Source organism: Parambassis ranga, chromosome 5 (assembly GCF_900634625.1).
Source record: "Parambassis ranga chromosome 5, fParRan2.1, whole genome shotgun sequence".
Lineage (NCBI taxonomy): Eukaryota > Metazoa > Chordata > Actinopteri > Ambassidae > Parambassis > Parambassis ranga.
In genome coordinates this window covers 27,922,265-27,935,808 of record NC_041026.1, presented here as the reverse complement: position 1 = coordinate 27,935,808, position 13,544 = coordinate 27,922,265, and the positions used below count along the sequence as shown (strand labels likewise).

General features: G+C 38.9%; 1 non-coding gene and 1 pseudogene across 1 annotated transcript; one reads left to right on the top strand and one right to left on the bottom strand.

Annotated features, from left to right (window-relative positions):
• The first annotated feature begins 5,237 nt into the window (after positions 1 to 5,237).
• Positions 5,238 to 5,338, top strand: LOC114436984 (uncharacterized; annotated as a pseudogene).
• Positions 5,339 to 8,089: 2,751 nt separating this feature from the next.
• On the bottom strand, positions 8,090 to 8,254 carry LOC114436949 (U1 spliceosomal RNA). Its single transcript, XR_003670835.1, has one exon. It is a non-coding gene; the product is annotated as a U1 spliceosomal RNA (small nuclear RNA).
• Positions 8,255 to 13,544: the final 5,290 nt, after the last annotated feature.

Here is a 13,544-nt window from a genome sequence, read left to right as displayed (position 1 = left end):
CCCATCTTTGTGCTAATGGATTCTGTTCAGATTATTAGTGTTCAGATTATTACTAATTGCAACGGGAGATCCTCCCAAAATGGCAGCTAGAGTCCTCAAATACATTATGTCTCTATATTGCTTCTATACTGCTGCTCCTGGATATGTTTGATTACAATGGCAAGTGCTCCTAAAGTTCCTCATGGTTTGGAAAGTCATTAAGAGTTACAGAACTATAACTTTCTATATTTGAAAAAAGTGGAGTAAATGTATTGTTTCAACTCATTTTATTAGTCTCATGGGTTCCTGGTAATTTTGTACTATTTCAAGTGCCCTCTATAGAAAAGAACATTTATACAGTATGAGCTCTCCTGAGGGAAATAAATACTAATAAATGCTAATTATGGTAAAGTTATTTGTTGCTATACTATGATATCTAATATAAGATCCACACTATTAAGTTGCAAAGAAATTATTTTCTAATTTCAAACACTTTGCATCTGCAACATATTATCCAGATTATAAATTATTATTATTATTATAAATAACATCACAGTAAAGTATAGGACCATACCAGTATGACAATAAATGGGATGAGGGGAGTGGCTCCTGCAGGCATCTTAAGAGACAACCAGCAGAAAGCAGGCCAAGTCAATATTGGCGTGCAGTCCCACACAGCTGGGAAACCCACCACAGTGTTGCAGCCACAGTCAAACAATTGACCATAGTTTTATTACCAGTGTACACCAGCCCCATCATTTTTGAAGTAGCTCCATCTATCCTCCATCCATTTAATTTACTCTCAGAACCCTGTTTGGGCCGTTTTCCACTCCTGTCACATTTTAAGCACTGTTGACTTGTTTTTCACTGCAATATACAGCCAGTTACATCTAGAAAGAGCACAGGTGTTGCTAGAAATATTGAGACATGTCAAACATCCTTTGGTTTTCTTTTCTCACCAGAATTACTGTGATTTTTGTTTTGTTTTCAGCCTTCATTTGACAGTGGCATGTAGAGACAGACAAGAAGCAATAGAGGGAGGATGAACTTGTACCTCAAATTATTTTCATCATTTTGATTTTATGGCTGCTATGATGAAATATCATGATTTGGTTATCTTTTCAAATGAATTCCAAAATCAATGTCAAATGCAGCAGATCCAGAATGCAGCAGCTAGAGATCTGACAGCAAAAGGGATCCTGTCTCTCCACATCTCAGCTTCTCTTCACTGGCTGCTGGTAAAATTCAGAACAGACTTTAAAATTCTCCTACTGCTCTTAATGGACTAGCACAATCATGCCTGCAGGATCTAATAGTCCCAATAGAACACTCAGATCTCAGAGTGCAGGTTTACTTGTAGTTCCCGGAATTTATAAAAGTAAAATGGGAGGATGAGCCTTTAGCTATCAGGCACCGCTACTAAGGAGCCAGTTACCAGTCTGGGTCTGAGAGGCTTCACTTTTAAGACCAGACTTAAAACCTTTCTGTTTAGTAAAGCGTATAGTTAGCCTCAAACAAAGTGTTTAGGGCTGAGATATAGTTACAGTCACTTCTTGACATACAGCCACAGTAGAATAGGGCTGACTAACTCTTAGTCTTAAACCTTTATCATAGCTACGCTGCTATAGGCCTATGCTGTCGGGGGACACAAACTGATCCACTGAGCAGTTCCCCCACCCCCTCTCCTCTTTTTCTTCCTCTCTCCTCCTCCCTCTCATCAGGCTGACCTATGATCCATTATTTTACTTCACTGTGTGTTCAGTCTTCCTCGTAGTTTTGTGTCTCTCCCTTCCTCCCTCCCTCTCTACCTCCCTCTCTCTCACTCTGTATCTTTTTGCAGGTCTCTCACTGTCTGTTTGCTCAGAGGTTCAGGCTCTGGGTTTTGTAAAGCACCTAGAGACCTAGAGATAATTTTGATTGTTAAAGGTGCTATATAAATCAAATTGAACTGAATTGAAATGTCACATGTGTTGACTTATCAACTAGCACATACAGTATAAGTGTTTAAATGTGTAAATGTTATTTTTCTGTGATTATTGTATCAGTCAATGTTTAATTAGTTTAATATATATTATATTACATAGTCTATATAAAAACTGCTTGTCTCTGATACTGATGATATTATTTAGTTATTATTATATTATTATTATCAAGTGTTTCTTGTACCACTGCTAATGCCTTTGCTAGTGATGAAATTGTTTTTGGAAAACAAGTCACAATCAGCAGTTAAACACATCGTCTGCTTTCACTGCCTCATAATCAGAGAAGAAAATAATGTAAAAGCCAGTCAGAGACATTTCTACTAAATTGCACTTTGCCGTAAACAGAATAATAAAGTGAATCTTTCTTAAAAGTGGTACTGAAATAGCAGAGGAAGGGCCAGGGTATAGGTACGAATACAGAATGAGCACAAACAAAAAGCGAGGAGACTCTAAGGGATGACAAACACTTTGCCAAAGATTACCACTCAGAGTGGCTTCGTGTGAATGTGGGGTTCTTCCACTCCGACAGGGAATTGATTGTGCGATTCTAAGCCACCAGCTTCAGGTATCTGACAGTGATTGAGCACCACTCATCCAGCACTCATGCATTCTCATTATTAGGACTATTAAAGCCTGAAAAGCAGCACCGCCCTGAAACTGCTGCTGCTTCCTTGCTCCATCCTCACTGTCAGTGCAGGTATGTTAGCTATCTCTCACAGCAGAGATAGTATGCACTCCTCCCCATGTGTAGCTATAAATCAGCTCTGTCCCTGGGCTGACAGTCAGTGGCGGTTCAGAGTATGAGGAGATTAAGCACTGAACCCAATCTGCAGTTAATGAACCAGCACTGTGTACATTTTTACATTTACACAGCATGTAACACCTAAAGGTACAACCGCGCCTGATGGTTCCAGAAGAAGCTGTATGTTTTGGTATGTAATGAAGAAATAGTCCTGGAACACTTGGGTCACAAAGAGCATGAGTAAACCAACATGTCTGACCTGTACATACTGTGGAGTCTTCTTCTATTTTCGAATGCATCTGCCTAAACTGTAGAGACAGTGCCACCTAGCAGCCTTACGTTCTAATAACATGTGACAACACGTTATAAGGCCCTCTCTGCTGTAAATGAAAGGTAACTGTCAAGAGGGAATAGGAGGGTAGAATAACCTTCATTCTTGTTACTGTAGTTGTAATAGCCAAAGGTCATTCGATGCTTCTTTTGGAAGCATCGAATGACCTTTGGACACACCTTCGTGAAATTTTCAAGTGCACAAGAGCAACAGCACAGGAAGACAATCACTGAACAAGCAGCAGGCTTTTAAAAAGTACTTTTGGAATATGATTAACCCTCATGGACTGTTCGCAAACACTACCCTGATGTGTTGTTCGGGGACAAAAACGTCCCCTAACTTTAACGGTTTTAAAAATATATTAGATAAATATTTTTTGACATTTTTTTGCATAGACCTTTTAATTAACTTCAGTTCTAGTCAACAGTAGTGAAAAAATCATTTTCCCCCAGGATTTTAAAATCCTGGGGGAAAATGATTTATATATTTATATAATGATTTTTATAAGCACCACCCCTTATAAAATTGGTGATTAAAGGGTTAATTTTATAAGGGGTGGTGCTTAAAATTGAAAAAAAAAACACAAAAAATGGCTCATTTTTAATAGAAAAGGTGAATGTGGACTGGATTCTTTTTAACCTTTATTACAGTCTTGGTCATGTCAAACATCAGTAAAAAAATTGACTTTATTGCATTATTAGTTTTTGCACAGCACTGGATTTTCTTTTTTTCTCCCTAATGTGTTGTTCGGGGACAAAAACGTCCCCTAACTTTAACGGTTTTAAAAATATATTAGATAAATATTTTTTTGAAATTTTTTTGCATAGACCTTTTAATTAACTTCAGTTCTAATCAACAGTAGTGAAAAAATCATTTTCCCCCAGGATTTTAACCCTTTAATCACCAATTTTATAAGGGGTGGTGCTTAAAATTGAAAAAAAAAACACACAAAATGGCTCATTTTTAATAGAAAAGGTGAATGTGGACTGGATTCTTTTGAACCTTTATTACAGTCTTGGTCATGTCAAACATCAGTAAAAAAATTGACTTTATTGCATTATTAGTTTTTGCACAGCACTGGATTTTCTTTTTTTCTCCCATTTTGTCCCATAGACTTACATTATAACCACACTTTTTTTGACTGCACAGCCATGGCACTACATAATCATGCATTCTTGATTGTTGGTGGTTTACCCTGTTGGTAGGAGGTAAAATTTGTGATTTTTACAGTTAACAACTTAATGACCATATTAAAATCCTGGGGGAAAATGATTTTTTCACTACTGTTGATTAGAACTGAAGTTAATTAAAAGGTCTATGCAAAAAAAATTCAAAAAAATATTTATCTAATATATTTTTAAAACCGTTAAAGTTAGGGGACGCTTTTGTCCCCGAACAACACATTAGGGGGTAAAATCTGCCCACAGTGTACTGTTGACCTATGAAAAATTTTAAAATCATATTAACAAAATTTATGTAAAATTAAGCTTGTTGAGGAAAAATGATTCAAGTTGTCCACATATTGACAAAGTTATGGCCAAAATAAACAGAAAAATTTCTCTCAGAGGACAAAAATGTCCCGAACAGTCCATGAGGGTTAAATTATACAGAAAAACTTTGTTCTAAAAGCGAAGAGCCATCGACTGACAACAAAGCCTTGCCTCTGCCTATTGAGAGTGTGCACAGCAGAGTTCTAGAAGTGATATCGCATATTCTGCCAAACACCCACCTATTTCTGAGCTGAACTCATATCTTTCCTAACTTTAATTCTGCCTTGGCTAAAACTATAACAAATTAAATATGAATGTATTAAAAAAATGAGCATTTGGACACAGATCAGTATGATGAGAACTAGCTAACAACCCACAAACCAACTCTGGGAAAAAATATATTTGAGTGGTATTCAGAGGTTTTAAGTACCTGTACCTGTAACTCAAGGAAAAATGACACCCTGATGAGGACGATAACGTTCATGTTACACAGGGAGGACAGGTCTTTGAAAGAGGACTCAATGAAACCCTGTACCCTCTACTTTGAGACAATTTCTGATTGTAAAATGCGCTATATAATGAAAACTAAATTGAATTTAATAAAATTTAGGGAAAAATGATTTGAACCCCTGCTGACTGTAAGTTTACCCACTAACAGAGAAATGATCAGTCTATAATTTCAATGGTAGGTTTATTTGAACAATAACAATCAAATCACTTCTCAGCCTTTGGCTAAGATCAAGTGTAGTATCTGTTCTTTTAGTTCAATATCTGATGCGTCTCTTGCCTGGGCACCATTTACTTGCCACACTTCCCATATGGTCTAGCGGTTAGGGTTTCTGGTTTTCACCCAGGCGGCCTTGGTTCAACTCACAACTTACATTTAAACTATTTCCCCCTGGGAATAATAAAGCATTTCTGATTCTGATTCTGACATCTAGAAAAACACATGTCTTTTTTGTGAATAAATGAAGTATTTGATCCCTTCACAAAACATGCTTTAGTACTTGGAGGTAAACCAAATGTTTCATGGCTGATGTTTGGCAACTCCATCCTCCCTCCACAGATTTTCTGTGGGATTAAGGTCTGAAGACTGACTAGGCCACTCCAAGACCTTAATATGCTTTTTCTTGATCAACCCTTTGTTGCCATGGCCATGTGTTTTGGATCACTGTCATGCTGGAATACCCACCCACGACCAGTGTTAATTTTGTTGACGAATCATTTTCGTCATAGTTTTCGTTAACGACCTTTTTTTGCTGATAAAAATGAGACGATAACTAAATAAAAACTAACGCACGGTGCCAAAAACGAAGACGAAATGTACTGACACTTTCGTCAACGAATAAAAACGAGACGAAATTATTGATGGAGACGAGATCCAATCAGAGCAAATTTTGACTTTGGAAGGGAGGGACGAATCAGGAGACGGCGGCAGAGAGGATGTTACCCCGCGATGCTGGAAGAAGGCGTATTCATGCATGGTAACACAACACAGGAGAAGAACAGACACACAGACACGTTTGATGTCAAGACAAACAGGACGGTTTGCAAACCATGTGGAGCGACTATCAGCAGTAAAAACACAATAAACGTGAAGCGACATTTGCAGACGAGTCATCTTAACTTCCGTTCAAAGATACACGTGACAAAATCTATAAATTAAGACACCGCTGCTGATGGTTTTACAGCGCACTGTTTCTAAGCTGTCACTGAAGTGTTTTGCTGTAGTTATGGAGTATTCATGAGGAAGGTCATGACTGAACAGTGTATTCAGGGAGAGCAGCTCACTGTTCACTGCTGCTTTTGTGAAAAGGTCATAGCAATTAAATAAAGAGGTGTTTGTTTCAAATAACAAAAGTTAAAGCTGTGCCTGTTTTTATTGCACTTCAAACCTTAATTATTTCATAAAAAAATATATATCATAGAATTTTAGTCGACTAAATCCACGGCAGATTTAGTCGACTAAAATTCTTTGATATTTAGTCGACTAAAACTAGACTAAAAGTTCAAAAATGTTGATGACTAAAATGTGAATAAAATCAAATGACATTTTAGTCACAAGACTAAAATAAAAACTAAATCAGAAATTACTGCCAAAATTAACACTGCCCACGACCCATTTTAAATTTCCTGGCTGAGGGAAGGAGGTTCTCACCTAAGATTTGACAGTACATGGCCCCATCCATTCCTTTGATACGGTGCAGTTGTCCTGTCCCCTTGGCAAAAAAAACACCCTCAAAGCATAATGTGTCCTCCTCCATGTTTGACAGTGGGGACCGTGTTCTTGGAGGTGTCTTTTATACAGGTAACGAGCTGAGAGGGCTCCTTACCTGTATAAAATACACCTGGGAGCAGAAATATTGCTGATTGACAAGAGATCAAATACTTATTTCATTCATGAATATGAGAATTCATTTATAACTTTTTATAGACTGATCTTTTCTTTGTTAGTGAACACACAAAATCAAAATTACAAAATCAGCATCTGTATGTTAAGCTGGAAAAACCTTCCCTTAACAGAGGTGGTGTTCTCAGACATCATCTTTCTGCCACATAAAATGCAGCTTCCATCCATGCCCAGGAAGTATCACTCCAAGTCACATGCTCGCAGCAAGTACAGAGTCGTTAACCTGCAGTTCATCTGTAGTCTCACAGTCGTTAGCCAGTCATTAGACACACCTGAGCTTCAATAAACAGTCAGATCAAAGATCACAGGTAGGCAATGGTACATTTAGAACTATAGTCATGTGAGTCTCACAGATCCACCCACCAGGTCCTCTAGCACAGTGGTCCCCAACCACCGGGCCGGGGACCGGTACCGGTCCGTGGGTCATTTGGTACCGGGCCGCACAGAAAGACTGAGCAAAACATATATTATTCATTATCTGAGTCTGAAAGCTGTTTCATTTATAAATCGATCAGATTCATCCGCCTGTGCCTTTAAGCACCTGTCCAGACGCTTGTCTCGGTCACGGGATACGGCACCCCAAAATTAAGCCCACAAGCAGCAAAAATGAATAAAAAACAAACGTCTTTGGAGAGCTTCTTCGGAAAGGGGAAAAGGCCTAACGAGGAGACAGAAGAAGAGGAGCCTACCCCTTCAAAGAAAAAGAAACCCGCATTTAAAAGACTATATCAGGAGTCCTATTTAAAATACGGATTTATTGCAACAGGTGATTCTCACACACCAAGTCCGCTCTGAGTGATATGTGGCGACAGACTCGCAAATGAGGCAACGAAGCCTTCAAAACTGCGAGACCGAGCACCCTGCATTAAAAGACAAGCCATGGAAGAAAACATGAACAAGAACGACTGAAGCAATTAATGACGGCCAAAACAAAATTACGGAGTGGACTGGACATAAGAAACACACTTCGGGTGTCATTTTTTATTTTTTTTTATTTTAGATACTGTATTAATCCCCAGAGGGAAATTCATTACGGCTGCTGCACAAGCAGTGTCATACAATGACTAGCAAGGCGCCACAGGCTAGGGTGAAGTATCTTGCCAAGGAACACACAACAGTGACCCTGCTATCCCACTGCGCCACTGTTGCCCCAATGAGGGGAGAGCGCGAACGCAGTCCCCCACTACCAGAAATTATGCAGTCGAGATTCCCACATTTGGAGAATTCGCAGGGGTCAGCACAACCTAGAGTGCAATGGCTGAGCCTCGCCCTGGGTGAACCACCTTCTTGATCATGGTATCTCCCCTGCCAGGTAAGTATGTAAGTCATGTCTCCCATTATCCCTAGATGGGACTGCCTCATTGCTGAGAAAGCTCAAAGGCTCCCACTAATTAAGCATAAGAGTAAGTTGTCTCTTTATGCACTTTTTTTTCTGTGCCGGTCCGTGAAAGTATTGTTTTACATGATACCGGTCTGTGGTGCAAAAAAGGTTGGGGACCGCTGCTCTAGCACATAAAAGCCTGTCCCCCTACCAAACAGTTAGCCGAAGTCCAGATGCCTTGCTTCATGCTTCTGAATGAAAATGACTGAGAACCTTCATAGACATATTTGAGTAGTACTTTTAGTTTTTAGTTGGGTCTGTGTCCAATCCACAGGAGGCGGGGTTTATGACTCTTAAGAAACTTATGGGTGGCATCATGGAAGCAGGGTTTATGTCTCTTCACAGAATAGGTGGCATCATGAAGTGCTCATCCATCTATTTTTAGCGTCTACCACATGGGTGAAAAAATAAGATTTTCATATATGTACAACTTTATAGTGTTGAGTTCTCACAAATGTGTGTCCTACAATCATCGCACTGCAAAATAATTTTTCAGACTCACACATGACACCAAATGTATGACGCATAATGCATGGTGTAGATGGGAAAATTACCACAGCTGCAATTTTGGTGAAACTATTTGTGGAAAAAAATGTTTTCATGAACAGCAGACAGAAAATAAAGAAAATCTTGCCAAAAGTCTACATGGCCATCAAAGTACTGTGTGTAGATGGATGTGTACAGTAACTATGCAAAACAAAGACTGATGCCACATTGCTTTACATTTGATCGCTCTTATACTCTATTTATACTTTTATTTAATGTTGCTTCCTTTTTGTTTTTACAGGATTACCTTTTTGTTTATAATTTCCTTTTATAATTTCCTTTTATTTAGAAGTGCCCCTCATTGTACTTCTGCAAAAATGATTTGGCAGTTTAAGCCTGGCCTCGTCCTTCCTATTAAAAATGTACAACACAAAATGATGCTTCCTCCTCTTAAATGCTCTGCTTTGCGTACTTCCCAAAAGACGTCATTCAATAAATGACTCCCCTGTAATGGGACTCATTCAGGTGCACTGACTAAAACAGGTAATTCACTGCAATTGTGGTATAATGCCTGTGGATGTTAGATGGTGGAGGAGATGGTGCTGTAAATGAGCCCTAAACCTTGGGGACTCAATCCCTCTGGTGCTTTAAACATCCATCCAGCCCCTAGCTGCCTCTGAACTTAGTCTTTTGCTTGGTCTTTATTGGCCTCATGATAAGACGATGTCAGCCTATGCCATCATATGCTCCATTAGGGCAAACACAGAATAATGTTGTATGTATGAAAATATGTCCATGTATGTTGTTGGGGTGTTGTGTGACAGGACATTATGGTGGTGCAGTCACTGATACTAAGCTTGCTGCTAAATGGTTAGAGCGATGCATGATTTTCTTTTTCTATGGTATTTCCACACATATAAGATGTATATGTGTATTTGATTACAATTAAGAAACAACACTGCTGTCTGAGTATAAGGCACCAGTGACTCACTGGTGCACTAAGCAACAATGAACACAGCTTAATGAAATTATATGCAACTCTGACTTTAACCACAGCTGGATTTTCACAGCTTTTATGAAACCATGAGTTTAAGTAACAATTGACTAATCAGCTTTCTTTAAGGATACTGCTTCCAAAAAAATATTTAATTGTCATGATCTAGTATTTTTTTGGTTATTTTCTGGCTTTGTAATTTAGTTCCGGATTTCTTTGTAATTCTGGTGTTCCCTGTGTAGTCCTGTTTCTGGCTGTCTGTGTGATGTTGCTTTGGTTCTGTCTTGTTTCCTGTTTTATTTTAAAAGTCCTGTCTCCCTTGTGTTTGTCCATGTGTTTACTTCCCCTGTGTTCCCACCTTTGTGATTGTTTGCCCCAGCCTAATGTGTTTCATCTGTGTTCCCTTGTCTATTTAAGTCTTGTTACTCTTAATTTTTCCTGGGGTTTTGTAAGTTGTTTTGATCGTTCTTTTGTTATTTTTGTGATTTAATTTAGTATCTCTTTTTTGTCCAATAAAATCGCTTGGACTGCTGTATTCCCTGCCTGCACCTTGAGACTTTCCTCAAGGTGAGAATTTAAAAGTCAGTACATCTTTTCTCATCCCTTTTGTCCCCTGTCTATGGAGTTCAAGTTTGATGTTTCTGCTGCTAGCTGGAAAAAATAAAACTCACAAAAAAATCCCACATCATTAATTCTTAAATCTGACATTGTGGCAATAATGTCCGTTTCTCCTGTACAAATTAGTGCCAAGAAGAAAATAATCAGAGCAGTGTGAATAAAGAAACTAAAGATGAGACCTTAAACCTGAATTATCTTTCAACCTTTACCAAGCTAATAAACACATGTTAATGACTGTGTACTCTATGGTGACCTCGTGCAGATTATAAGTAGGTAGGATAAACAGGAAGTCTCCTGAAAATGGAGCATTAACAAGTTACATAAAAGTGTGTTCCTTGAGGTTACGGCATGTAATTAAACCTATTATCTATCCCCTACAAACATTAATAAATATTCCTTCAACACTAACACTAAACATGCAATTGTGCATAATATGTTGATGTACTTTGTACTAAAATCATAGGGTCAGAGATCTGCTGTAGACAATTTGTTAGTTGCCCAGGTACCAGCTGCACATGACAGCATGGCAGGATTACAGCAAACACAACATTTTAGTGGACTGTGGACAAATGCACTATGTGGTTTTTTGAATGCAGCCGTTACAGAGCTGGTAGTTAGTGTTCTTGATCAATCAGGTTTAACATTAATGGAGTTTTTATAACAGCACTGATGACTGCTGCTGGGTTGGTCTTTCTTCAGGGTGGCAAATTTACTTCTCAAGATGTCACTACAGTGGGGACACTTGAAAGTCAGGCTAAACAGAAGGCATCTCAGCCCTTCTTAACCCCACTCATCCTCCTTCATCTGCTGATCAGTCAGTTAAAACAACCTTGTCAAGTTTATTAAAGTCTCACAAAGAAGTTAAAAGCAAGAGTTGAATTATATGTATGCAACTATACATCAGGGTTACTTGATTTAATGCTAAAAAGACCCCAAAGAGTCCCATGAAATATGCAAATGGTTCCTAATATCAGATGAGAATGTGTCCCATTCAGCATGGAGGAAGTGCAGTAAATTAGTCTCATACACTACTATTACATCCTCTAAGAAAGCAGTAAAATGAGGCTAATTAATCCCATTGCAGAGCATTTTTTAACAGCTTGTCAGGCTGCACTGGAGGTGCGTAGGATCACATACACTGCTGATAGGAGGAAATTACACAACACTATGCGGAAATCATCATAGCCTGACTGTGATTCACAGACCTCAGTCTCTTCTGTCTGCCAGCTAAAGCATGAGATAAAACAGAGGAACAAGGTGTGAGGAGGCGGGGCACAAACAGAGATGGTAAACACTTTCCACAAAGCTCTTCTTTTCTGCTATCAACTCTACATAATGCTTATCTGCAGATGTCTTGTGTGAGACATGTTGTTACAGGGTTTGTTCTTTTGAAAGGGCTCTATTTCCTACAGAATTGTGTGAGGATTCGTGTGATAAAAAATTCATAAGGCCTTCAGATGTAGGATCTAAAATAACAGACTACCTTCATATGTTGGAATCACTGCCTCAGGCTTTAAACAGCATTGAAACGTTAACATATGGAGCTGTCAGCAGCCACAGCTTGCTGAAATCATTTTGTGTGGCAGGTAAAACACTTTTCCTTTGGAAATGTTTTTTTTGTTGTTGCATGTACGGAAGCAGACTTTAAATCTCAGATGTAGACAATAACACAAATTATGTATCAGACTGTCATAGAAAACTCAGCCGTCATAATAACAAACTACATTTTGAGGTTTAGATGTCAAGTTTCAATAAAATTGCAAACGTGTACAGATTGGATGCTGCAAACATAATTATGGTACCTCAGATACATATATATATATATATATATATATATATATATATATTTAGCTGATTTCCAAAATGTTTAAACAATAAGCTAATTTAGCAACTTTATCAGCCCCTAGTTCGGATGAACACTCAAGACTGTGTTTAGTTTTACAGTTTTGAGTGCACACGAATTAGCCAGCTAGCTGTAGCTTAGCTATAAGCTGCTGGGTACACCATGTTAAATCTAACTTAGTTCTCCGGATTACCTGTTCCCCACGTGTAGTGCACATGAGGGTGCACGCTCAGTGCCTACACGTTTTCCCTCTCATTCAACACTCACCCGAATGAACTGTGCGCTAGCAGTGTCTCGTCCTCTAGTTGACGGGCTGAACCGAGGCACTTCCTGGTCAGACATTAAGTAGTACAAAGTAGCGCACTGTTGGAGGTCACATGACCCTGGATGAGTCCAAGCTCCCGTGTTCTGTATTTTATTTGCTTTCCTGAATTATTTGAGGTGCCATAAGAAGGGCTTTTGGGTTAATTATGCCTGTGATTGTGTTTATTGTTTATTTGTGTGTTCTGTCCTAACCTCGCCATGTGATAGTGAAAAGATACCTACCTGTATTAATTGGTATGCCCGAAGGACGGGCTAGGGGGTATTTAAAGAGAGGGTTTCCTCTTTGGTGGCGGTTGGCCTGTGGAATGGTAGGTGACTGGTGCTGCCTCGTATTTAATGTAAGTTTTTGCTTTACTGCTGCAGATGTTTTTTCCTTATTTCCTGCTTGTAAATACGCCTTATTTTTGCACTGTATATATTTTGCACTTTTTTGCACTGCCATGGGAAGGTGAAAATAAAAATATCACCAAAAACAACTTTTTCCGGCTGAGCCATCAGTTTGTCCTGTATTTTTAAACCGAACCCCAGCATACACATTATAATTATAGTTCTGTGGCTGGTAAAGAAACCAATCAATTAATTAAACTCAGGCTTTACTATAAGCTTCCCAGTATAACCAAGCAAAGATTAGGTGCCTTGCCCAACAGCGCCTTGAGGAAGGCTGCTGAAGAAGAGGAAAGGTGTTTCAGTGTCTATACAGATTAAGTGTAAAGAAGCTGCTGGTAAGGAGCAATTAGTCTTCTCAGATACACGATAGGGAACTCCATTAGAGCCTTTGTAATCCAATAAAGGTAGCCAGTCAACAGAGGGCTTCCAGGGGCGAGCAGAAATGAGGGTTGTTCTGATTTGCCATTATGTCCCCAGCGGAAAGCAACACACAAACACACACAAACACAAACCACACACAAAGGCTCATTTAATCCATTACTAGAGCCTCGACATAGAACGGTCTCAGTCTGCTTTT